The sequence below is a fragment of the Meriones unguiculatus genome, chromosome 20 (genome assembly GCF_030254825.1).
Source record: "Meriones unguiculatus strain TT.TT164.6M chromosome 20, Bangor_MerUng_6.1, whole genome shotgun sequence".
Lineage (NCBI taxonomy): Eukaryota > Metazoa > Chordata > Mammalia > Rodentia > Muridae > Meriones > Meriones unguiculatus.
This window is the reverse complement of record NC_083367.1, coordinates 42348423-42372360: the sequence shown is the minus strand read 5'-3', so window position 1 is coordinate 42372360 and position 23938 is coordinate 42348423. Positions and strand designations below refer to the sequence as shown.

Below are 23938 nucleotides of genomic sequence, written 5' to 3'. Positions count from 1 at the left end.
AAGGAGTGGAGGTAACCAATTCCTAATTCTACTTCGTAGGTGGCATGTTGACACAGACGCTTTCAGTCTTTCACTGGTGCGTTACAGCTGAAGCACCAGATTCAGGCTGGAACCCAGAAACAGAATCTTAATTCTTTCTGACCATCCCCTTCAAAAACGGCCTTTATTTGTTTACTTATTGTTCCTGGCATTTTTGCTACAATGCTCTCTTCCTACTATTTCCTTATGGCCAGCTGGAGGGTCTTTGCATTTCTGACCTTTTGGTATAAAAAAAACATACATCGGAGCCACGGTTTTGAGGTTGTTTCCCCCTTTGATTTAGGGAAGTGGCCAGAATGTGTGGACAGATCACAAAGTTCACACTTCCTCTTATAAACAAAAGGAAAGGGCAGCTCGCTCAAATTCTCACTGACTTCAGGGACTGGTTTCTTTCAAAGAGGCAGCAAAAAAGAGAAGAAAACCCAGAAAACATCTGATTTTATGTTATCCACCAAACAGTAACTCGAAGCGGATGCTGTGACAATAATTTTCGGTTTCTAGGTCTGGAGCTTTCAGGTGGAATCTTATTTCAAAACACAAGGTAACTAGGTGACTTCAGGAAAATTGCTTCACATCTTTTTTTTTTTTTTTTTTTTTGCATTCTGTAAAGTGATCTCATGGGATTCTTATGCAGATTCAGTCAGACCATGCCTGTCAAGAACCGCAAACCAAAAAAAGCACACCACTCTTAGCACACTAGGTAGATCCCTGGAAACTAAGGCAAGGCACGTTTCTTAAACTATTCTCTGACCGTATGGAACTGAGGCAAGGATCAATTAAAAAGAGAGGTGGGGCAGACAAGAGTGATGAAATCTGAAAAAACGCAGTAGGGCTGGGAGGTGGCTCAGTGGTAGAGGCCTTACCTAGCATGTCCGAGGCCCTGGGTTCAGTTCTCTGCACAGCAGAGCAAACCGGCAGAAACAGCAGCTAAGAACAGCATAGATGAAAACTGGAAAAGCAGGTTTCTGTAAAGCAGCATTCACTTAGAGAAATAACTCAGAAACGCAAAGTGAGACCGTATTCCCGTAAATCAAGTGGACAGCAAGGACTAAGCAAGAAGCCTGTGTTAAGGGAGCAGTTTCTCCTTCATCATCAAATGCTCCAACAAAACACAGACATAGACAGTCGGGGATAAGCATAGATATGACTAGCTTACTAAAGCTTTGCTGGGCATTGGCCGTCTCTTCCACAAGTCACCTACTTCGCTAACCTGAACACCAGGCTATTGACTGGAGACAATATGGACCATCCCAGCCAGCAACAGCCCCACTTCCTGCTACATGCTAGCTTTCTTCCCCTAGGGGTTCACATTCCAAGATGTCCTAACTAAATACCCAGGGGATCCCCCAGGCTGGCAGCCTGAAGAATCCCAAGGCTGTAAGAAAACACTCCAAGAAGAATGAAGATGGGAACTATTTTTACTCCCAAACACATCTCAAAGAGTGGATGTGTCTCTCTGCTCTCCCAGATGAAAGGGATGTGGGCTTGCGAATCACTGAAAATAGCAGGGAATCAGACAAGAGGGGCCTTGTCTCAGAGTAATAGCCTCACTCAGAGATGAAAATAGGTCTGACCTTTGTCTCTGGGATTGTGTTGTCTCAGTCATATTTAGCAGCCCCAGCTGAGGACTTCTGAAAACCTCCATCTGCATGTTGCGAAACCGCATTTCTGGGTCACAGGGTGGTCTCCCCCAGCACACAAGAGTCGCTTCAGCAACACTGCCCTTAAGTGGGGCCTCTGTGCCAAGAAAACAGAGTGCACTGAAATTTTAATTTTCTTTCTTTCTTTCTCTTTCTCCCCCCTCCCCCCCCCACCCCCATTCAAATGAAGTCAGGAAGAGGGAAACAGGACAGTCAAGAAAATTCAGATGCTCAAAGTAACACTGAAGAGAAGTCTAGTTTCTCAGCCCTGGCAGATACCCCACCCTATGGGTTTCTCTGCTCGGAAAGGTCTTGGAAGACCAAGCATTTCCGGTGTTTGGAACCTTCAGGGCTCAGCTTTGTGGAACGGGATCAGCAGAACAGAAGCAAAGGTTTCACAGCCAGAAGGTCCTGCACCTAGGAGCCTAGAAGCCTGTTTTCTACTTCAACCCGGCTAGTGAGTCACGGTCCCAAACCTAAATTATTTCCTGTGCTTCAGTTTCACCTTCTATAAAGTGGAGATAATCATACCCACTTCTCCCACCATCGTAGCACAGGGTAAAAAGATATCATTACGTGTGTGGGCCCCAGGAAGGAGAGGCTGCAATCAAAGCATGGTTACTGCTTTTCCTATTGCCAAATAATCTCCTTAATAATCATAGCCTTCTTTACTAATAACCCATGCTACCACTGGCCTGGTAACCTAAATGTCTGAAGATGCATATCACACCACGTGTTTTGAAGGCCTGTCTGGTGTTAAATCACATAAGGTGGATTTGTTTTTCCCCTCAGGGTCAGCAACTTAATTTTGCCAAAAGTCATTTGTGTGAGTGGCCTCGGCCGGAAGTAGGCATTCCTGAAGCCTATAGTGTTCACTGAATGCAGTAGAGGTGAGGACTAAGTATCAACCGTCCATCTTACGGTACACCATCTGGTTAGATAATGATGCCAATCCCTCTCCTAGCTTATCTCCATCGCCCTCTGAACTGAAAAGAACAAGGTGACGTTATTCAACCACCTACCTGTGCTCCTTGAACCATTCAACATCACCAAGTAATTTTTCCAACCCTGTCTGGGAGGGGGCTGGGAGTCATGGGACCCACACCATCAAATTCTAATGTCCCTAAATGTACCCTGTTGCTCTTCTACGTTATGCACCTATCAAACTTAAGCTTCTATTTTTACTTTATTTACGTATTTTTGTGGGAAGATACTAAGGGTTAAAACTACAGCTTTGCTCAAACTAAGCATGTGTTCTCCTTAAGCTATAATTCCCAACTATTTAAAATGTTTCATCTTGTGTGTGTGTGTGTGTGTGTGTGTGTGTGTGTGAGTGTGAGTGTGAAAGAGAGAGAGAGAGAGACAGAGACACATAGAGACAGACTAAAGTAATAGGACAACTTTCAGGAACTGAGTCCCCTTTTTTATTATGTGGCTCCGGGGACCTTGAATTTACACCATCAGGTTTGGCAGCAAGCACCTTTACTGTGAGCCATCAGGCTGGCCTCGTAGCAATTTTTAAATTAGTTTTAATTGGAAAATGAGCACAACACACAATTTTATGTGAACTATTGAGTCATTATGCCACCAACATTACCCTCCATTTCAACAACTTTTCATCTTCTTTACCTGAATAAAACAACTATTCGCCTTGAGGTAGGGTCTCACTATTCAGCCAGGTTGGTCTCAAAGCTCAAGATGTTCCCCTCTCGCCCTCCCTGCCTGAAAGTCTGGATCCATTAAACAACTCCTCCAGTTCCACTCCCTCCATACCCTAATGAGCACCATTCCACTTTCTGCCTTCACGTTACCACTTTAGGATCCACACGCGAGTAGAACTTTCCTTGACCAGCTGATTTCATTTAGTGTTATGACTATAACTGTCCATCCGCATCACAGCAGATATCAGAATTTCCTGCTTTAAGACTAAATCCAATCTCTTTAGAGGTATAAATCACGGATATTTAAACGCATGATCTTTCATGTTTTTCATTCTAGAGTATTGGAGGTTGAGCCTGAAAAGTTTGCCATGAGTTCAAGGACAGCATGGTCTTGATTTTCATTTTCCAATTCTTCGGTGTATGTATTCAAAGTCAAAGGTTGGTAAACCATGTGTTAATTTTTTGAAGTTTTCTTCCTTTCTTTCTCTCTCTCTCTTTCTCTTTTTTCTTTCTTTCCTTCCTTCTTCCTTCCTTTCTTTCTTTCTTTCTTTCTTTCTTTCTTTCTTTCTTTCTTTCTTTCTTTCTTTTCTTTCTTCTTTCTTTCTCTCTTTTGTACATTCTCATTAGATGACCCAGACTGTCCTCAGCCTCACTATGTAATACACACTGGCCTAAGACTAGTGATCACTCTCTTTGCTTCTCCCACCCTGTCCAGCTCATTTTTAAATTTTGAAGAACTATCATACTATCGTCCATAGGCATTCCCACAGCAATGCACAGAATCTTGGTTTCTCCACACCCTCTCCAGCACTTGGGATTTTCTGTTTTGTTTTGGTTTCGATAGTAGCTATCCTAGTGTGCTGTAATTCCATTCTTGACTGGTGAGTAGAAAACGTGGGCTAATGTTAAAACAAGGTAGCAGAACCTCCTTGTATATATTTATGAGACTTTTCATGAACGAGGTGTTCATGAAAACAAGATTAAAACAAAATAACTAAAGGACATCTCAAAGAGCTGGAATTCTTCATGTCCCTTGCTCTGCTCTGTCTGGAGAGGAAGTGTTAAAAAAAAAAGTGCTTGCAAAGGATGTCAGGGGTTTTCCCAGTCAGTTCCAAGTCAGCAGAATAAAATGAGCCCAAGAGGACAAACTCAAAGAGACTGCAATGCATTGCGTGGCTTTCTTCCGCCTGTTTTTGGTGCAAATGTCCTAGATGACCCTGAGCTACTTTGTAGTGCTTCTTACACAGTTTGCATATCTTAACTACTGACCAGCCTGAGCAAAGGAGATAAGCTATAGAAGGAAGAGTGGAAGGCTTGGGAGGGGTCTTCTCAGGAACCGGGTAACAGAATGGGGAAACTACGAACTGCTAACCCTGGTCAAAGGTAGAAATAAAAGAATAGATGGGAGGTGGAGCTTCTGCACTTTCCTCCCCCACTCAGGACAGTCACCCTTAGATCTTAGCATCAGCTGTTTGGTTTGATGCTCACTTCCCCTTCTAAAGTGCTGATGCCCTTGCTCCTCTGAAGCAGGAATCCAACCCTGGCCTGCTAATTCCTGTCTGCCCACCATCCTCGGGTCTCTCTCGCCCATCCTCCAGCCAGCTGTGGAGCACTCTGAGGAGCAGAGCAGGACCCTAAGCTATGGCAGACTGGAAAGGTCTGTGTGTGTGGTGAGGTGTGAAACACAGACTAACCCCCTCCAGAACAAAGTCTAGACTACCCAAGACGCCCTGACAAGCCCCTTTACCCTGTCCTTCTCCAGTAAGGGGCAGGCCTCAGGAGTGCCTCCCCCAAAAGGGGGTGGATATTTTTTTATAACTACTTATAAAGCTGTTCAGGAAGCTTGTCTATTCTAGTTTTGTGATTGTGTCTAAGAGATGTCCAGAATCAAGGTAGATGACTCAATGGTAAAAGATAAAGGGGCTTGCTCTACAAGAGGGACCAACTTGAATTCAATTCCAAATCCCACATACAGATGGATGGAAAGAACAAACTCCACAAAGCTGTAGTCTGATCCCCACATAAGTGCATGTGTGTGGGCACAAAGACACACACACACACACACACACACACAAATAAGTAAACAATTTTTATTTTAATAAAAAAAATTTAAAAGCTTACAATTACAGGGCATCTCTTTGCCATTTCCACAAACACGTGACTAATAAAACAACTTATGCTGATCAAGCACTGATGGAGCCGGCTTCTTGAATTGTTCTTTTGAGCATTGTACCTAGTGATCACTGTTGCTTCTTGCCTCGAGACAGAGTTCTTTACGTAGTCCAGACCAGACTTGAATTCACAATCTTCCTGCTCAGCATCCTGAGGGCCAAGATTATAGGTGAGTGAAACCACACCTGGCTCCAGCACCCTGTGAGCTGTGTTTGGACAGCTGCCTTCTGCTTCATAACAGGAAAAGATGGGAGAGGTAATAAGCCCAAAGCTAAAAAGTGAGTAGGAACACAAGGCCAGAGAGCACAGGAAGTCTTCACACACACACACACACGTGTGCCAGTGTTATAAACTGGTGTATGTATGGACATCAGAGAACAACGTTGGTTGTTTGTTCTCTCTTTCCCTCATGGATTCGGGGGACCAAACTTAGTTCCTCTGGCAAGTGGTTTGTCTAACAGTTGGACTGACTGAGCCACCTCCCCGGCATCATTTGTTTTTATTTATTTTATTGTTTTGTTTGTTTGTTTGTTTGTTTTATGAACATTGATGTTTTGACTACATGTCTGTGTGAGGGAGTCAGATCCCCTGGAACAGGAGTTACAGACAGTTGTGAGCTGCCATGTGGATGCTGGGAATTGAACCCAGGTCCTCTGAAAGAGCAGCCAGTGCTCTCAACCTCTGAGCCATCTCTCCAGCCCCTATTTTATTGTTTTAAGACAATCTCATTCAATTTCCCAGACAGCTCCTTGAACTCATTCTGTAGCTCAAGTTATTCTCAAACTTTCCATCCTCCTGCCTCAGACTCCTGAAGGACTGGGACTACAGGCCTACATCACCAGGCTAGGCAAAGAAAATATGCTTTAAGATAAAATTAGACTTGAATTCATGGCTAAGGAACTTCTACCTTTTGCATAATCATTGTATACTTCTTTAGGATGTGCGACTTATTTTCACGCCACAGTCACATGTGAGATATACATGTATAAAATATCTAACATAAATAAATAAATACACGAAAATCAGAAAACTTCAGTGATGCTAGAAATCAGCCAGAAGCATATGCCTAACATCTCAAACACTGTCTTCCCCTTTTACATAAATGCTAAGCAAAGCTCCCTGTGCCTCAAGAGCCCATGGACTGACTTTCAGAATGACAACTCCAATATGCCAATTGTTTTCCTCTTCATGTTGAACTTAAAGGGTGGCCTATATCACACTTACATCTAAGTTTTAAATGCCTATTGTTGTGGAGCAGATAGTTAAATCAGCTAGCATCTTACGTAGCTTGCTCCTTTGAATTCCTGTGTATTTGAGAGAAACTGAGACATGAGAGAGATAAGGAAAGAAACCTGTTTGCAATGTTTGAAGGACTTACCAGACAGGTGGGAAGGGGTGACGTCATGCTGAGGACACTGATGTATAGGATATAGGTAATCCTACTTCCTTGGTAGATGGGAAGGAGTGGAAGGGGTTTTGTTTTTGTTATGCAAAGTACATGAAAGGTGCCTATAACCTGTGAATACTGTTTTAAGATCACTCGTTTTAGGCAAATTGCCCCCTGGGACCTGGAGAAATGACCCAGCTATTAAGAGTCCTTACCCTACACAAATGATGGCCAGAGTTTGAATTCCAGCACCCATGTAACAATCCCGGCAGTGGGCGAATACCTGTGACCTCAGCTCTGAAAGGGGTGGAGACAAAACTTCTGAGACACACACTCAGACAAACATTTTTGGGGACAGGAGCCCCACAAGGAGACCAACAAAGCTAAACAAGCTGAGCCCAGGCGTCTTGCAGAGACTGATGCACCAACCAAGGACCAGGCAAGGAGAGGACCTAGAGCCCCTGCTCAGATGTAGCCCATAGACAGCTGTGTTCCTGTGGGTTCCGAGTAAGAGGAGCAGAGGATACCTGCTCTTTGATCACTCACCCCTGGCAGTGTGACCTTTCCAGGCCACAGAGGAAGAGGATCCAGGCAGTCCTGATGAGACTTGATGAGCAATGGGTAGAAGGCAAAGGGGGAGAACTCCCCTTTCCAGTGGACTAGGGGAAAGGGATAGCAGGGAAGAGGAAGGGAGGGTGGGACTGGAAGGAGCTGAGAAAGGAGGCTTCAATCGAGATATATAATGAATAAATTGTGAAAACAATTAAGAGAGAGAGAGAGAGAGAGAGAGAGAGAAGATCAATTATGGCAGTCCAGGAAATTTTCTAAACTGGGCCCTGAATACAGAGGAAGACCAGCCAAAAGGGGAAAAATGAAAGTCCCCATTCTCTCTTCCAAAATCAGAGACCTAGCAAGGTCTGAGACATTCTTCTGAAGTGTTCATGGATGATTCTGACAAGCGGGTTTCCAGGATCGTTTAAACCTGTTTTTCCAGGAAAAGGTAAACATCAGAGATGAGCGCATTTGCGAGTCAGGCCTGAGCCAATTTTCTTCCCTTTCAGACTCATCCTAGAGAACACCTGAGAACATTCAGCACACCGGCTTTCTACAGAGCCTCAGCTCCGGGGCAGCCTTCCGGAGGCCGTAGAGAATGAGGACAAATGGGGCGTGGCAGCACCGGAAGCCGCTTTCCCAACGACGTCAAAGCTGAACAGGTAGTTGGTTCTAGAGTCCCACACCCGTTGAATCAGTGGGCAGTTGTTTCTTAACTCACTTTCGGGAAATGGCGTCAGTGACTCAGCATTCGTAGACCGGCTGCTGTCAAGTCATAAGAGATATATTTCTTTCAACTGACGCCCCAACTCTCTTGGGAAAGGTGATTTTTCTCAGGCACCAGTATGATCCAGGAACTGGTTTGCTCTGATAGAAGAGGAAGTTGTACCAATTCTCCTTTGATCTACTACCCAAATCAGAAACCTTTTGAGAATAAAATGCGGCACCATTTTAGACATTTGTCTAGAACATTCTAGACAAATCAGGACATTGCACCATCTCATCCTATCACCATGCCAGGGGTGAACCTACCAGGACCCGAGGAGAAAAAGAAACTTCCCGAAGGAGGCACCAGTCTGTCTGTATCTTCCTCAGATAGTGAGGAAGGTAAGACTTTCAGGCTGAAGAACCAGCAAGTCCATGAAAAACACACGTAGCTAATATGTAATGGCTACGTTCTGCATGTTGGTTGCTTCATATATAATGTCGCCTTTAACTTCTTGTCCTTCTTGGCCTCCAGCTTGAATAATAACTGCCACAGCTTCATGACTTCTGGGATTATAGGTGTTTGTGTCCCTGTCCTGATTTCTCCTTGCATTTTGTTTGTTTGGTCAGCTGGTGTTTTTTTTATTTTGGTTTTTGAGATGGTGCCTTGTGTAGCCCAGGCTAGCCTTAAACTCCTTATGTATAAAGAAGGATGATTTGAATTTCTGATCCTCCTGCCTCTGCCTTTTAGGGGCTGGGGTTATAGGTGTTAACCACTATGCCCAGCTTTTTCCACCTGTTTTGGAGGTTTTGTTTTTAATCTTTTAAAATTACATTTGAGCAGGACACAGTGGCACACGCCTGTAATCCCAACACTCAGGGAGGCAGGGGCAGGCTTATCTCTGTGAGTTTGAAGCCAGCCTGGTCTACAAAGCGAGTCCAGGACAGCCAAGATTACACAGAGAAACCCTGTCTCAAAAAAACAAACAAATAAACAACAAAAAATTGCATTTGAACATAGTATATGCAGGAGAGGCAACTAGGAGGTCATAGTACAACTTTCACGAGTCAGTTTTCTTCTTCTACAAGATGAATTCAGGGGGCAGAGCTCTGGTCTTCAGGCTTGGCAGCTAGTGTCTTTACACCCTGATCTCCTCATCTGCCTAGTCCTTATGTTTTAAAAATGAGCATGGTGATAATAAGCCATCACCAAGATCTGCCAGAGTTAAATCATTGAAATATCGTATGTCCCCTTCCCTTAAATCTCACTCTGGGCATATGACAGTGGAAGTGACATTATGTGACTTCTAAAGCTATGTCCCAAAGGGCCAAGCAGCATCTATGTGATTTTGGAAACCTCTTTGTTGAACATCTGAGTTGCTAATGAAATGTTCTTGTACCTGGTGGTTGCCGTGCTGGGGTGGGCAGACGGAGTTATAGTAATTGACAATCCTATTTGAACCTACCTTTCAGCCATCCTAGTTCTGGCTACAGACATGTGAGAAGCAGTAAAGGACAGATCTTCCATAACAGCATGGGAAAGCCACTCACCATTCTCCTAATCAGGATACTGGGATTTATGTGCTTAGAGCAAGGTTCTCTACCTTTCTAATGCTGTGACCCTTTAATATAGTTCCTCATGTTGTGGTGACCCCAACCATAAATTTATTCCATACGTTTGCTACTGTTATGAATAATAATGTCAGTACCTGATACACAGTCTATCTGATATGCAACCCCAAAGAGGTCTTGGCCACAGGTTGAGAACCACTGGCTTAGAGTGTTTCTTTTGTTTTATGATACTAAATCGTGAGTGGTTTGATTCACAGCAGGAGAGCCCTGAGTCACAAATGCACAATTTTAATAAGGCAATGGAAGTGGGTTCTAATCCAGAGCAACTGGCAGAGACAACCATTCTCTCTACTGTTGCTTCCCAAAGAACACAACATCTTTGTAGATTACTGATATGGGAAATTCCATGAAGACAGTGATTGGGGGATGGCTTAGAGATACTTTAAAAACCACATGACGACATTTGAAGCCATAAGGAACAGATGCGGAATATGAAAGTAGTCCCATGATAAACCATGATTGTAATTCTAGGCCTCTGGAAGCACAGTGCTGGAAAGTCACAGGACAAATGCAAGCCTGTTCTACTAGTGAGTTCCAGGCCACTTAGGGATACATGGCCAGATTCTATTTCAAAACAGGGAATATGAGGAAAAATAGGACAAGATGGGAGAAAGGGAATGGAGAGAGCTAAACGATACAATCTCCAGCTCAGCATTTTCTACACAGAAGGATCTAGAAGATCTCAAAGGACTAAGGACTTAGAGAGACATAGGAACCAGGGAAAGCAATTCAAACAGGAAATACAGCAGCAGGTGGAACAGATGATGACAAGGAAGACCAAGACACGACAGCAAGATGGGAAAATGGTGTGTCGTTCACTGCTAAGGATCCCTAAATATCCTATTTTTTGCTACTGTTGGAGGTTGTTCTAATGTTACTGGCCCTTAAGATCTGGTTACACCTATCTTTGTTTTGTAAACCTGCCTAACACATATATGATTGGTTGGTTAAATAGCCTATATGTGGGCAGGGCAGAATGGGGTAGGTGTGACTAAGGTTCCCAGGCTTGGGAAGACAGAGAGGGTGATGGGAGAGATATGGACCAAAAGAGGGGAAGAAGGAGGATGCCAGGATGGGTTAGTGTGGAAAAGCAATCACATAGGCCAAGAGGAAGGACTCCAATAATGTCGTGGAAAGGCCCAGATAAAAAGGAGAAGAAAGTACCATGGGGCTAATGAAAATAAGCATCAGATAGCCACACACTCCTTTAATACTTCACTATAACATGTTACCGAATCTGAAACTAGAGAAAAATAAAACTATAAAAGAAAATCTCTAACATGTTGTCTTAGTCACTGTTGTATTGCTGTGAAGAGACATCATGACCACAGCTCCTATCAAAAAAATAAAATAAAAATTTAAATTGGGGGCTTGCTTACAGTTTCAGAGGTTTAGTCCATTATCATCATAGTGGGGAGCATGGTATCAGGTAGGTAGAGAAGTAGCTAAAGGCTACATCTTGATCTGAAAGCAGAGAGAGAGAGAGAGAGGGCCTGGTTTGGGCATTTGAAACTTCAAAGTTCACCCCCAGTGACTCACTTCATTTAACCACACCACACCTCCTAATCCTTATAATCCTTTCAAATAGTACCACTCTCTGCTGGCCAAGCATCCAAACATATGAGCCTTCAGGGGCCACTGGCAGTCAAACTACTACAAATCATTAGGAAATGGCTCCAGATGCACTGAACACATAGAATCTGGCCTCTCTGTGCACCACTCCATGGCCTGACCTGCCCCTCTCTTCCATGTACTGCCTTTCTTTTTCTTTTCCTTATTTTTTCCTGGAGATGGTAAAGAAGGTATGAAACATGGTAGATTTGCTGTAAGTACTCAGTTTAATAAAATATGACTGTTGTCAATAACGTAAGCCAATATTCTTACTGTCAAAGAAAATGAGAAGAAAGCAGACACTGGGTAGCCTCTTGCACAGCACTCAGGGATGAGAAGTGGTACAGTGGTACATGTTGTAATTTCTTCACATCCAGGAGAATTGAGAATCCAGTACATGGCAAGTGTTAGAACATCCTGAGCTACCTGAGAAGAGGAGAGGGGGGTGGAAGGTTTTCAAACTGTCTTCCCAAAAACCTTAAATTTTCTGAGAAGTGATTTAAATACTTCATAGCTATTTAGTAGACCCAGGCTTCACGATGGAGTCCTGTGATCCTATTCAGAAGGCTAAAGCAGGGACAGGAGAATGACGCATTCAAAGGCTACCTAGGCTATAGATTGAGTGCAAAAAGAGCCCTGGCAACTCAGGGAAACTACATCTCACTAGTGAAAACAGGACTGGAGAGCTCAATAGTAGTGTGCTTGCCTTTAATCCCAGGACTTAGGAGGCAGAGGCAGGCAGATCTCTGAGTTTGAGGCCAGCCTGGTCTACAGAGTAAGTTCTAGAACAGCCAGGGCTACACAGAGAAACCCTATCTTGGAAAAAAAAATAGGAAAGCTTAAAAACCTTACTTCCATTTTCACTATAAGAACATTAGTGGAGACTGGAGAGATGGCTCAATGGTTGAGAACACTTGTTGCTTTTGTAGAGGACCTGGGTTCAGTTCCCAGAATCCACATGTTGTCTTACAACCATTTGCAAGTCCAGTTTCAGGGGATCAGGTGCCCTTTTCTGACCTCTGAGGGCACCAGGCATGTATGTGGTACATACATACACACATACATACATACAAAACACTCATACACACAAAATAAAATAAGTATATATTTTTTAAAGAACATATGCCTTTGAATAAAAAAAATTCAAAGGGTGCTCACTTTGGCAACATACTGGAATATACCAGAAACAGTAAGCATGGCCCCTGTGCAAAGATGACACAAATTCATGAAGTGTTCTACAATTTTGTAATTATACATATGTGTATATATAACAATAAATTTAAGAGAGGTGACAGGGAGGTAAGGAGGGACATGGGAAGAGTTTGAAGGAAGGGGTAAATAATATGAATAAAGTACTCATATTTGACTCTTTAAATTAATACAATTTTTAAATCAAAAGGAAAAAATCAACAAAATATCCACCTTCAACATTATATAAAAAAATTTAAAGGGAAACCTGTACTGCAGTGAAATAGGCTCTGCACCAAATAAGGCCATACTAAAGTATTAATGTGTGCATCTAATCTGTGACTATTCCCTGTAGCTGTTTGAATGTATTACAAATCTACCATTTTGTTCTTCACACATTATTTATTGATAAGGTACACCTCACCTCTCACTATTTTAATTAAGACTGTTTCAGTCTACCTATGTAAAATTGTAAGTTCAAGGCACTAATCCTGCACAGAATTATGACTTTTCTTGAAATTGTGAAGTTCAAGAAAGCAAAGCTGGGCTGCATTGCACAGAAGCTGAAACAGGGAGCTCTTGGGTATGAGGCTAGCCCCAACTACACAGGAAGACCATGTCTCAAAAACAAATAAAAACTTTTTTTTTTTTTATTTAAAAAGTACAGAGGAAGGCCAAGCATGTTAGCACACTCCTGTACTGTCAGCACTAGAGAAGTTAAGGCAGGAGGATCAGAAATTCAAAGTCATTTTCAGCTATGTAGCAACTACTAGGCCAGCCTGGGCTACAGGAGACACTGTCTCAAACAAACCACAGAGCATGGCTAGGTTGTAGGTCTGAATAGTCAGAAAAAGGTTTAATGGAAAAACTGATAGAACCCTGCCCCAGATAGCATCCAGTGCCAACAAGAACAGCCTTCCTTACCAACACTGGGTGTCTAGCTAGCAACTTTTAAAATCTGACCTCAGAAACAGGCACTTCTTACAAAATGCTGTCTTCATCTCTTTTGTTTACTAATTTTAAAATATTTTACAATAACTATCAAGGAAAGAAACGATTTCTAATTGAAAGTTTAGAAATTTCAGGGCTGGTGACAAAGCCCAGTAGTAGAGAGGCATGCTCACCACCCAGCCTGACTATCTGAACTGCATCCTAGGGAGGCAAATAGTGGAAAGGGAAAGCTTAACCTTTGATCTCTGTGTGCATACCTCAGCATGTGCCCCTAGTAGTTAGGAAGCCCAGGGAAGCTCACGTCTGAAGTCAGTGTTGGCGTGTGTGTCTTAAGTCAGAAGACAGCCTGTGGGATCGCTTCTGTCCTTTATTATATAGGTCATGGGGATCAAACTGAAGTCATCAGACTTCCTGGCAAGTACCTATACTCATTGAGCACTCTTCCCTGACTCTCATTTTAAAACCACACACACGTATATGCACACACACAATTTGAGGCTAGCCAGGAGTTCTGAGTTACAAAGTAAGACCTTGATGAAAAACAAAACAAGGAAGGAAGAAGATAAGGGAAATAAACAAATGAAGAAGAAAATGGAAAACAAAACAAAGCAAAACAAAACCAACCAAAGTTTGTTTTCCCGAATTATTGTTTATAGTATCATTCTAAACTAAATCCTGAGATAAGGTTGTGAATGAGTCCTTTCACTGTGCAGGTGATCAATATGAACAAAGCCTGAGGAGAGTTCTATGTGGAGACCATTACTCTGTCCTTAAAATGACATTATTGACCAGATAATCAAGAATAGGGCGGAACTAAGGGCAGATAAAATCACTGGGAACCACCAGTGTCACCCAGGAATCGGAATTTTTACATCAAAGGCAGATGATTAAGCATAGATAGCTTTCTTTTTCTCCCCGTCTCCTTATCCACCCCCCTCAACTCCATTTAGTAGCCCAAGCTGGCCTGAACTTGTTATCCAGCCTATGGCTTACCTTGAACTGCTGCTATCTGTGGGTGAGTACCACCTCCTCAGTTGGGTTTATAAACAGATTGCTAACATCTGAGAATCTTGTGTGCAATCAGTAGACATTCCCAAACTCAGAAGAAAATGATCTAGGTGGAGAGAGCACTTTTTTTTTTTTTAAGGAACTTCTGCTCCATCAAATCCTCTTAGAACCACTTGGAGAATAGGTTTAATTCTGAGATAAAAACTGAGATAACTTTTCCATCCCAATCCCAACACCCTCAGAAATCTAGTATCTAATAGGTTGAATCCAAGGGTACAGCTGGATCCCCTAACAAAACACAGGACCACCCCCAAACTCCTAGAAGGTGTACAGCCCCAAACCCCAATACTAACAAGTTTAAGTAGTCCCATACTAGAAAGTTATGTGTAAATTTTATATACTAAAAAAAAGAAAGAAAGAATTCTGGGTAGAGTTTTGAGACAACCAGTTCTTGGCTGGCCTGGAACTCACTATGTGTACTAGTCTGGACTCAAATTTGTGATGATCCTCCTGCCTCTGCCTCTTCCCTGACAGTTTGTGTCACCTCATCTCTCTAACAGTAAATATTGTATTTTTTCTGATTCAGTTCCATACCAATGGACTTCCCCCTATCCTTCCCCTTTTCGTACAGTTCTTCAATGAGGTGTTGACCCTTGAACCTTACTTTCCAGTTCACCTCATGGAGGCCTGACAGAACCCTCCTGAGCTGAATGAATGAGATTGCAGAACTGGTACAGACTCCGGTTATCCTTAGGCTTTCCCACAGAAAGAGTCTGAAGTTTTATAGTCACAGAACAAAGGGGAGTCATTGATATGTTTACCAAATACTTCAGTATGGTCCTCAGATAGTCAGGCTGCAGCAGAGCCCGGAAGTCTGTCCGTAGTGTTAGACCAAAGTCCTCTTTCTAGAGCATTTTGGCCTGGGGACGAGGTGGGGAGGGTTGGTGGAAGCTAGAGGTCTGGGAAGCTTAGAAAGTCATTTCAAGAATTTACCCACTGGTCATGGAGATGTAAGGTGAGCTATGCAGGCTGAGTTGAAGGGCTGTTGGAAAGGACTAAAGATGGCTCCCAGCAATGTTACAGAGATCTCCCTTAGCCACAGCCAAACAATCTGCAGCAGCTTTCCCTGAGGGTGTTCCTTCTTCGGGGAATTTCAATTCTCCTTTCAAAACTACAAAAATAATTAAAAAAAAATGCAGTTATTGGCTGTGGGTGGGGCCCAGGACCAGAGTGCTTATGAGTATGGCAAAGCTGGTGTGTGATCTCAGCCCGGGGAAAACAAAAAACAAAAAAAACACAAAAAACCTGTGGGAGTGGGAGGAGAAGCTGGGCGGTGGTGCTAAAGCTGGCTGCAAACTCCAACTTCTAAGCTTACTTAACTTTTCGTTAAGATTTAAGGAGGTGTGGCATTGAAAGCCTCTACATAAGCACAGCAAAACCCCCCAAACACGCAGTACGATCCTCGGTTTTCTAACTGGGGAAAATTGGCTTACTAATTAAGGCAAAATGTATGTTAGGACTATAGCGGTTCCTGTTTCATTTCCAAGATTCCTACTATCCCCTGCCCTATGAGACAAAAGCTCAGTATCTATCCCAAATCTGCGTCCAAATCTGCTGGGACTACAGGCAGATGCCACTACCCAATACCCTGGGTAGTAGTTTCTTTTATACACACAAACCAGTGTGTGTTTGTGTGTTTGTTTGAGACAGGATATCAGATGACCCAGGCTGACCTTAAACTCTGTTTCTTCCTGAGTCCACCTTCCCAAGTGCTGGGATTACAGGCGTGAACCACCACGCTCAGCTAAAACCCTGTATTTTAAAGCACTTTGTCCTTGAAACTGCATGTAAACATGTGTCAATCAAACATAATTGCCAGAACCACTTCCAAATACCACTCTCCCTGCCCTCTGACATGAAACTATCTGGCTAGAACTTTGGCTGATAGACCTGCTCCAGCAACAGACATTTTGTGAGTTGAGCTTTTCAAAGCCTAAACAATGCTTTGTACCTTGGTCAAATCACCTCCTTCTGTTTATCTGGGATTTCCTAGTTTGTTTGCTTTAGAGACGCTCTCAGGTAGCCTTGTCTGGCCTCAAAGCCTTGTCTGGCCTCAAACTGGCCTTATAGACAAATGCCCTTGACCTCCTTTCTGATCCTGTTCTTTTAATCTGTCAAGTGCTGGGATTATGGGAGTGCGACACCCATAATCCAGAGTACCTTAAGCAAAATTTTAAGAAATTAATAATAGCCAGGTAAGGGACCTAATCTCAAATAAATAAATAGACAAGCAAGTAAATAAATAAAATGATAAAGTAATGAGGGCCAGTGAGATGGTTTATCAGGTGAAAGCAACTGGCCACATGTTAGAGGCAGAGAGTCGACTCCTGCAAGTTGTCCGGCTGTCATAGGTGCCCTATGACACTCTCTCTTCCTCTCTCTCTCTCTCAAACACAAATTAAAATATAATCAAAGGTATGTGACTTACTTAAAGTGTGAGAACTCATTCCAAAGAATGGAGATTTCCTTCTGGTAGGGATTTGGAAGGAGAAAGGTGTAGGAGAAAAATAACAAGAAGGAGGGAAGGAAGGAAAGAAGGAGACAAAATATGTTGGAACACTTTCAAAAGATATTTCATTAAGCTAGTCAGACAGAATTGCCTCCACAAGGAATTTGGTCCACAGGCATCAGCTCTCCATTCTGAAGCTCCTATGTGTCGCTGGCTTGGAGGTCTGGACTCCAGCAACTAAACCCCTGCCTTTAACTCATCCTCACGCAGATGCCAGATGACAGCGCAACCTGGTTGACCTCAGTTTCTCTATATCATCACATTCCAGGCCGGAATTCTTTGGGAACACACCCATGAAAACTTGGGAAACGCCCTCTACTTATCAGTGCAGTGGGTTTCTTCTGGCCTGAGTGTTATCTTCCATTCTGTGTTGATTTTACTAGTCAGCATGAGAATGTAAAGTTCTCTTGACCTGGTTCCCACATTTGGGGACCCTCTGTGTTTAATGTAAGTAACTGACAACATGTGACTCATCGAAAAATGACATTTTATGTGTAATTCTATTGTTAAGAGCAGAGCAATTGTGTTATGTCCCAAGCATTCATGCCCTTGTGGTCTGTGCTCCTTCCAGAGCTCAACTTTTAATAATAGCAGGATAGATGGCTTTTCCTCTTGCAGTTTATCAGTGCCGACCAGACAGAACACATTCATTTAATTAGATGTCTGTGGACTCCTCATTCATGGGAACCTAGTGGTTTTCCACCATTTTCATTCTGAACCAAGTGTGACCCAAAGCCTCTCCCCAGCAGCAAACACCCTGGCACTTCTCAACAGCATTCCTTCGAGGTCAGCCCCAGGATATAAGACCTGAGATTTGTTGACAAAAATGTCTTGCAGAAATTGGATGCTGGGCTGATCATCTCTTTCCCTGCTCACCTTTGCCCTCAGCAGCTGGAAAGGGTGCAAGATTTCCATGTCCAGATTCCTCAGTTATTACAAAAAACTCACATCAGTGAGAGCTGTTATTTTCCACTTAACCTTGTTTTGAGAATTTAGAAATAACCATATGATCTTTATTAAATATGGAACTCTAAAACAGTAATTACTTTTAAGAAAAATCCCTTTTCACAGATAAGTGTGGTTTGGATTTCTTGAGATGTCTGAATATTTATTTTCTTGAATTTTCACATGAAGTAAGTTTTCTCTCAGGAACATGAGTTTAGGAAATTACAGTCACCTTTGCCAAATTTATATAATCACTAATACACTGATGAGACAACAAATTCTCCATGGTTGAGGCCACATTAGTGAGGTTCATTCAGCAGTAGAGATGAGCAACTTGTCTCTACTTACAGAAGACAGAGTGTAAGGAAGGTACACACACACACACACACACACACACACACATATGTACATATGTATACACACACACACACATATATGTATGTATATTTTTAAGTAGAGATATGGCCCTAGCAGCTAAGAGTGCTTACCTGCCCTTTTGGAGACTAGAAGACTAGGAGTCATAGTTCCACCTCGTACATAACCCATATTAGGAGAATCACAGTGTCCTATAACTTCTGTTCTAGGGGATCCAACATCCTCTTCTGATCTGCAGCCACCTATGCAGCAATGCTTGCATTGCAGGAATGATGGTGAATTCAAGGCTAGCCTGCGCTGTGACATAACCCCCCCCCAAAAAAAAAAAAAACAACAAAACAAAACAATAAGCAAACAAACTTTGGGCTGAGACTAAGATTTGTTTCTTACGTGGCTTGGCAAAGGTGTAATCTCTTTCACTATTGATTGTCTTCCATAAAGCAGACTACACTGAGAATTAATTAAGGCTGAGAAGAAAGGAACATGAATTCTGTGTTTACATCACTAGGGTAGCTTTGGAATGTAATATACAACACTTAACTCAAACATTATCTACATTTTCTCTCTCTCTCTCTTTTTTTTTTTTTCTGAGACAGGGTTTCTCTGTGTAGCCTTACCTGTCCTGGACATCTTTTTGAGATGTAAATATTTAAACTTTTCAAAACACAAATAGAATGAGTATTGCCATTTAGAGTTTTCTTTGTGTCTCCTAATAATGAGAACTGCTAGAGATGCTCTGGTACATGGAGGAGCTTAATTCACTCTCCTAGAGGTTGGTCATTTGTACAATGGAGAAAGCATCTGTTTGTCTGTTCTCAACCTTCCTTAATGCTTCGACCCTTTAATACAGTTCTTCATGTTGTGGCGACCCCAACCATAAAATTATTGTTGTTGCCACTTCATGACTATCATTTTGCTACTGTTAAGAATCATAGTGAAAATGCCTGTGTTTTCCTATTTTCTTGAACCAGAGGTTGAGAACCGCTGGTGTAAAGAGACGACTGAAGCACCAGGCGCTGTTAGCTGAAATACTTCTTTTCACTTGCAAATTCCAGTGCTTGCTTTTGCCTGCGTCTCAAGTGGAATCCAGCAACTTTCTCCTCACAAACTAAAAGAGGACCAAGAAAAGAAAACACTAGATGCACTTAGAGACACAGTCCAAGACCTTACGTGGATGACATCCACTTAGAACAGATAAACAAACCTTCAGGGCAAGGAGGTCAAGGCAGGGTCTTGGCACAGTGAAAATGAATGCTCTCTCGGGTTTCACTGTGACACACTCACCCTGATCAGTTGGTTCAATTCACTCAGAAACACACAAAAGTTACCTGTCACCAACTCCTCGAAGGGAATTGTTCATAGATCCTCTAAGAACACTAACCATTCCCAAAACTTGGAATGGCTGAGTATATTACAGGAAGGAGGTGGCCAGCGAGACTGCTTTGCTTTGGAACTGCCATTGCTCCCCCACAGGCTGCTGGCACAAAAAAAAAAAAAAAAAAAAAAAAAAAAGCCAGCGTTAGCAACAAAGAGGGAACGGCCAGTATCCCAATTTGTTGTCTGGCTTCCCAACCAGAAGCCAGACAAGCTGGATGATCTCGATAGCTGCCAATTCGGATGTAATTTATGTGTTCTACCAGTCTGAGAGTGGTAAAGCAATTCTTTAATTTATTTCAGTAAATTTTGATTTATTAAATGGCCTCATTAATAAATTGTAAGCAGGCATTTCTGGTAGTTTAGGGGGAACCTATGAAAGCACATGCACCCCGAAATAACACCCTGAGATACGTTGAGTAGATAGATACAAGAATTAATTCTTCCACATTTACTTCCTGTGTGGTTTTGAGAGACGCTCTCTGGCAGTCTTATGTCAGGGTAACTTTTGCTGTGATGAAACACCATGACCAAGTAACTTGGGGAGAAAAAGACTTATTTGGCTTATGCTTTCACATCACACTCCATCATTGAAGGGTGTCAGGGCAGGACATCAAGCAAGGCAGCAACCCAGGGGCAGGAGCTGATGCAATCACACCATGGAGGAATGCTGCCTACCGGTTTGCTGCTTATTGCTTGCTCGGTCAGCTTCCTTACAGCATTCACAACTGCCATCCCAGGGTAGTACCATCAGGGTGCCAGGGGCCCTCCCCCATAAATCACTAATTACGAAAATGTGCTACAAACTTGCTTTATGGAGGTATTTTCTCAATGGGGGTTTCCTCCTCTCAGATGACTCTGGCCTGTGTCAAAGAGACAAAATTACTCCAATCCTTTATTGTAAAGCCACATAATCTATAAAGAATAAACTTAATGGTTATAAGAACTGAACAAAATTGGCTCTGATGACGGCAGAGGTGGCTCGGTGGTTAAGAGGACTGGGTGTGCTTCCAGAGGACCCAGGTTCAATTGCCAGCACCCACATGGCAACTCATATCTGTTTGTAACTCCAATTCCGGGAAATCTGATAGCTTCACACAGACACATCCAAGCCAAACACCAATACATATAAAATAACAATAATAGAAAAAGGAATCTCATTGGATACAAATGAGTTAATAAAATGCTGTAATTCCTACACTTGTAAGCCAAACTTGGCTTGATATATCATGTTTCTATGAGTTCCTTTTTAAGATGGTTAGTGTGACCTTTCTAGAATTCTGGTGTGAACTTCCATGGGAGGTGGGTGTCATACTATATATGTCTATTATCTGTCCATCCATCCATCCATCTCTCTGTCTCTCTCTCTCTCTCTTTGTGTGTGTGTGTATGTGTATGTTATCTGTCTGTGTGTCTGTCTATCTAGACAGGTCCTCACATAATTTAAGCTAGAGATGCATGAATTCCCGCTCCTGCAGCCACCACCTCCCAGGTGCTGAGACATAGACATGCTCTACTAGGTTGGGACACATTGTTAGAGTTGTCACACTGGGTCAGAGAAAGGGGAGAGGGGAGGAACCGACCTGCTTGTTCAACCATGCACTCAAGACCTAAACTCTTTGGGATTATCTCTGGGGCCCTGAATGGGTACAAAAGTATTACTAGTTGGATGGTAAATTTAAGTCTGTGCTTTGATGTTTAGGAGCTGTGCAGCATTAGCAAGCAAGGCCTAAGAGTTTGAGCAGCATTACTATTAAACAAACTTAATCTGATATATAAATACATCATGACTATAAAAGTCAGCTTGATGGCCTTCCTGTGCCTGATGCACAGTAAGATTTGAATAACCTCTTGCAGTCAAGACAGCCAACAATTCAGCATGGAGCGGCTCACCAGGCTGCACTCCAGCGGAGGATGTGCCAGTCGGCAGTTCATGGCATCTGGGTAAGGGAGAGCCATTTTTCGTCAGGGGTGTGGCCCTCATAGGTTCAGATGCTCCAGTGGATGCATTCATACACATTTGGGTAGCCCCGATTTTGGACTCAGGGGGAGTTGCACAAGCGAGAATGTGCATGTGGGGGGTGTGTGTGTGTGTGTGTTGTGTGTATATGAATAGAACATGAGGTTGAGAGGGATATGGAGCAGGGAATCTAGGAGTACATATATATACCTATGGAAGAATAATATATAAACATCTTAAGGGCTAGATGTGAAGCTCAGTTGGCAGGGATTTTTGTCTATCATACAGGAGGCTCGAACCTGGATCCCAGCATTGCATAACACCAGGCATGGTAGTGCACACCTGTGATCCTAGCACTCTGAGGTAAAGACAGGAGACTGCAAACTTCAAGGTCATCAGTAGCTACATGGCAAGTTCAAGGCCAGCCTAAACTACATGAACCCTATAATAAGAAAAAAGGAAAACAAAACAAAACAAAAAAAGAACTAACTAAAAACCGACAAGTATTTTATGACAATAGTAGTACAGTAAATTTCATAAATAAGGTTGTGGTTATATAGTTTGGTCTTCTTCTGATACTCCTAATGGTGGGACCAGGGGTTGTCTCTGACTATTTTGTCTGCTTTTGGAACCCTTTTCCTCCTATTGGGTTGCCTTGTGTGGTCTCACTATAAGGGGAGGTGCTTAGTCCTACTCTATAAGCCATGTTTGGTTGATATTCCTGGGAGGCCTGCTGTTTTCCGAAGGGTAATGGAGGAGGAGTAGATGGGAGGGGGGGCTGGGAGGAGAAGAGGGAGGGGAACCTGCACTAGAGATGTAATATATGGGAGAAGAATAAATTAAAAAAAAACACTTCATAAATAAGAAAGCAAAATATAGAAAGTGGCATAAAAAGATACAAATAATATTATGATTCAAGAAAGATTCTAACACTGGGGTCAAAATTCTAAGATCTCACAGAGATATGCCTCTAGATCTTGAATTCTGTCTGAGGAGCTAGGATTGGATGGGCACAGGGGGAGCCAAGGGCATTCTGGGTAGTTCTGAAATAAGGCTTCATTTCAAAGTATTTACTTAATGAACTTAAAAGGTTTACACTGGCTATCGCTGTGGACTTTCCTATGAATACATTTTGAAACATGGTCTTCTGTAGCCCAGGCAGACCTGAAATTTACTGTGTAAAGGAGGATGGCCTTGTACTCCTGCTCCTGCTGAGGACTAGGCTTCCAGTCACACGTCACTGAGGCTTTGCACATGCTCAGCAAGCCCTCTACTTGGTGAGCTACATCTCCAGACACTGATTAATTATTTTATAGACAGGGTCTAGCTATGTACCCTTGGCTGGCCTTGATCCAGTAGCACTCCTCCTGGCTCAGTAGTCAGATTACAGGAGTTGGCTACCATGTCCAGGTTTGACACTTGAATAACAAAAGCGCTGAAGAGGAAGAGATGAATAACAGCCTTGACCTTTTCTTGGCCTTTCGTTACTTGTAATGAATTTTATGTATATTTATAAAATCAAGGATAATGCCAGAGAACTCAAGTTGTCTCCAACAGCTTATTTATGTCATTTTTGAATCAGTACAACAATACTGAAATTAAAAAACATCCACTGCAGGGGGTGGGGTGGGGGGACTCCAGAATGTACCTGATTTAGTATAGCCTGAGGAAGCCACACTGGCACACAGTGAACCACCATTTTAGTCTCCATTTTGTCCTCAGACATTTGGCAAAGCTGGCTTTAGATTTACAGCAGTCCCCCAGCCCTAGGTGTGTGCTCCCACACCCACTCACCTCTTTGTCTTTTACAGTCACAGCATAAATGATCCAAAGTCCAAAATTCCAGCCCTCTGTTCAAATAGTGTGCATTCTGAAGCTGGTTTTGTTGAAAATGACGCAGAGGGACACTAACCCTAACACTGATTCTTCCAGCAATGTGCCACATACACATGGGCACAGCCCCCACCCCCACCAGATCAATGGCTTACACATTTAAATGGAGTGGGCACTGACTGCCACTGTATTTTCCCCAGGCTAATAGCTATCTTTTACCCCAAAGGCAGGCAAGAGACATCCCTACTTGGCTAACTAGCTTCCATGTCCAGGAAAACATGTAATTACTGTGAGGACAAATAAAGACCCCATTTGTCTCATTTTCTGTATCTACTT

At 42.7% G+C, this 23938-nt stretch overlaps 1 long non-coding RNA gene across 1 annotated transcript in view; it reads left to right on the top strand.

Moving 5' to 3' along the window:
• The first annotated feature begins 2054 nt into the window (after window positions 1-2054).
• The window catches only part of LOC132649503 (uncharacterized), a 35270-nt gene continuing 13386 nt past the window's right edge, over window positions 2055-23938 (top strand). Inside the window, exons 1-3 of the long non-coding RNA XR_009587960.1 lie at window positions 2055-2136; window positions 3678-3778; window positions 7961-8113. This is a non-coding gene — a long non-coding RNA (uncharacterized LOC132649503). The remainder of the gene's footprint in view (window positions 2137-3677; window positions 3779-7960; window positions 8114-23938) is intronic.